Source organism: Elephantulus edwardii, unplaced genomic scaffold (assembly GCF_000299155.1).
Source record: "Elephantulus edwardii isolate Elephantulus edwardi_28Jun2011 unplaced genomic scaffold, EleEdw1.0 scaffold00212, whole genome shotgun sequence".
Taxonomy (NCBI): Eukaryota; Metazoa; Chordata; class Mammalia; order Macroscelidea; family Macroscelididae; genus Elephantulus; species Elephantulus edwardii.
The window spans coordinates 4,507,450-4,510,634 of record NW_006399962.1 but is presented as its reverse complement, the minus strand read 5'-3'; positions in this window follow the sequence as shown (position 1 = coordinate 4,510,634).

Below are 3,185 nucleotides of genomic sequence, written 5' to 3'. Positions count from 1 at the left end.
GAGCAAGAGTCTTCTGTAATGGTTCATTTTTATGACTTGGAATATGAGCAATGAATGTTAAGGTAAAAAAACTGCAAACTTGAAAATGTTAGTACTGGCATGGAAAATAATATCTATTTCTTGGTTACTAGTACTTTCAATATTTTTTTTTAATTTTTACAAAGAAAATTTCCTTTATTTTTCTAAAAAAAACCCAAACAACAAAACAAACAAAAAAACCCCAAAACCAAAAACCAGTACATTTGGTTGAGAAAAACTCTTTGGTCAAACCTGATCCTTCTCTTTGAGAATAATTAATAGGACAGATTTCTTATATAGTAAGAAAATAAATAGATATGATTTCAGAAGTAATGCCAGCAGCTGCCAGGGAATACCGTAAGATGTGAACTCTATTCTCTTGTAAGTTTGCTTATTGTGTTTATTACATATTTTAGGTTTATTTTTATTTTAAGTTTACTTTCAATATTTAATGTTTAAAATAAGAACTGGAGAATGAGAGGCATTAAGATTAAATAGCACGGACTAAGAATGAATGAGAAAACCCCTCTTTAAGCCTGTTTCATCCATTGTAAAATATGAGAGTTGGTGCTTCAGTTCTGTGGATGACCTGGGATTCTCTGTCTCCAATCAACTTCTTTCTTTCCCACTCCAAACTAGTAAGGGCAGGGAGAGAGAAGTGAGTCACAAATAGCTGTCTGGCAGACAGCAGACCCCACCCTGTCAGCCCTGTCTTTGCCTAGACTAGCCCAGCTTATAGCTTCAGGCTTAGGATGGAGCTGGAGGACAAAATCTGACTTGTTCCAGGTCAAGACCCCAGGATGTTCAGCTCCAGGAGCAGTCAGTGAGGGAAATCAGGACAACAGAGGATGGGGGCAGAAGAGGGAGAGGGTCCCAGGAGCTCCTATGCCCAAGATCCTCATCCAGGTGTATCCTCAGACCTTGACAGTCCAGTTTGTAGTCACTTCATCTCCCTCTGAAAGGAACAAGAATCTTGATGGCATAGAGGTGGAAAGGGTGAATACAATGGGGCTTCAATGATACTGGGATTTCTTAGGCTTTGTCTTCCTGGGTCACAGACATTTTTTTTAAATCTCCAAATGTATTTCTCTGTGTAGCTCCTTTATATAATAATGATGATAACAGGTAACATTTCTTGACCTCTTAAGTTTGTTCCATTCGGCTTGCTAAGCACATTACATACATTATCTTCTTTGATTTCCACATTGTGACTGACTTCTTTAGGTATGCGGAAACTGAGGTTCAAGGAGAGGAACCCTGACTCACTCAAGAGCTAAGATTCTAACCCATGTCTGTATTCAAAAGTCCTTTTCCTTAACCTCTATTCCACTTCTCCAGATCTAAGATACCTATGAGACTTGGAAGAAACAAAAATGTATTGGGTCATTATGAAAACAGAGATAGACAGAAAAGTGCCCCATCCGCTCTGTCACTTTCTCCTTCAGCTTCCATTTCCTAGAACCTTGGAGCCATCTAAGAATCCCCAGAGGCAATCAAAGAGGCTCATAAATCTATATAGGCCTCATTAGCCATAAGGCTATTATGTAGTCATTAGATCTTTTAGCAGCAGAAATTGGATAATAGTCATTGAAAAATGCTAGATGGGTGGAGTCCTTTCTCCAGAATAGGAGTTTCCCAGAACACCAGCTAAGGGTTCACAGAGAGCCCTTGGAAGAGAAATGGATAACACACAGGAACGAGCAGCAGAGATGTCCCAAAGTCAGAAAATGTGCTTGCACCATCAAAAAGGAGAGGGACATGACCAGGCTGTTTGTCTGGGCCTCCCTCAGTCTGACCCAATAAACTCTAAAATGGGTGAGTAGAGGGAAGAAAGGCAGAAGGCCAGAGTTTATGATAGAGTACCTCAATAAGTGCTTTTTAGTATCATTCATTCAGGAAATATTTGTTTAGCACTTACCATATGGTCCAAATTACCTTGTATTTTACCCCATCAAGATGGACTCTGTGGCATCCCATTTAACTATATTTGGATTGTTGTTGTTTACCTGGAACTGACTCCTAGCGGACCCTCCAGAAGGTTTTCAGAGGCAGTTAATCTCACAGGAGGAGGAGATTGCCCATCCTTCTTCTGTGGAGCAGCTGGTGGCCTTGAACCGCATGGTTTTGGGACTGCAGCACAACTTCTTGGCAGTAGGCTATCAGAGCTCCCTATATTTGGATTAATATTCCAAATTCAGTAGTAAACAAGACCGACAAGTTCGTGTCCTTGAGGACACAATGTATTAATGGGAAAAGGCAAAGAGTAAACAAAAAATTAGATGAACTAACAAGATAATTTCCCAGTGTGATAGAGGAAACAGAAGGTGATGTGGTGGCATTATTAAAGAAGTCTCTCAGAGAAGCTAATATTTCAGCTGAGGCACCACATTGGACCTGCCAATGTCTTGTGACCCTGAGACAGGAAAGAACTTGCTGTGCTTAAAGAAAAGAAAGAAAGCTAGTGAAACTAGAAGGCAGCGTCTGAGGAGAAAGTGGAACAAGAGGAAACTAGAGAGACAGGTAAGGGCTTTACCAAGCGGCCCTTAAACTATAACCTGTTGTTGTGTATTGTTTAAGTTGACACTTAGTGGAGTTTCAGAGGCAGTAAATTGTATGGGAGCAGATTGCCCATCCTTCTCCTGTTGAGCACCTGGTGGATTTGAACTGTGTGCCTTTGGAATTACAGCACAGCTTCTTACCACTAAGTGACCAGAGCTCTCGAGTTAGAGGCTAGACTCTTACATTTGTCACCCGTTTTAGGGAATCAGCTTCTCTGAGTTCCAGTTTCTTCATCTATAAAATGGATATACCAATAATTCAATTATTACACAAACACAACCTTGCTCACTGAAACTGAGGAGGACCTCATGCACCTACTGCAGAGGGTCAAAGACTGCGGCCTTTAATATGGACTGAGGCTCAATGTCAAGAAGACAAAAATTCTCACCACTGGACCAGTTGGTAGCATCAGGATGGATAGCGAAGAGATTGAGATTGTTCACGGCTTCAGTTTGCTCGGCTCCACGGTCAACACTCTTGGCACCAGTAGCCAGGAAATCAAAAAACGTATTGCGATGGGAAAGTCTGTGGTTAGGGACCTCTCCAAAATACTCAAGAGCAACAGTGTCTCTCTGGAGACTAAGGTCCGCCTGATACAGGCCATGGTT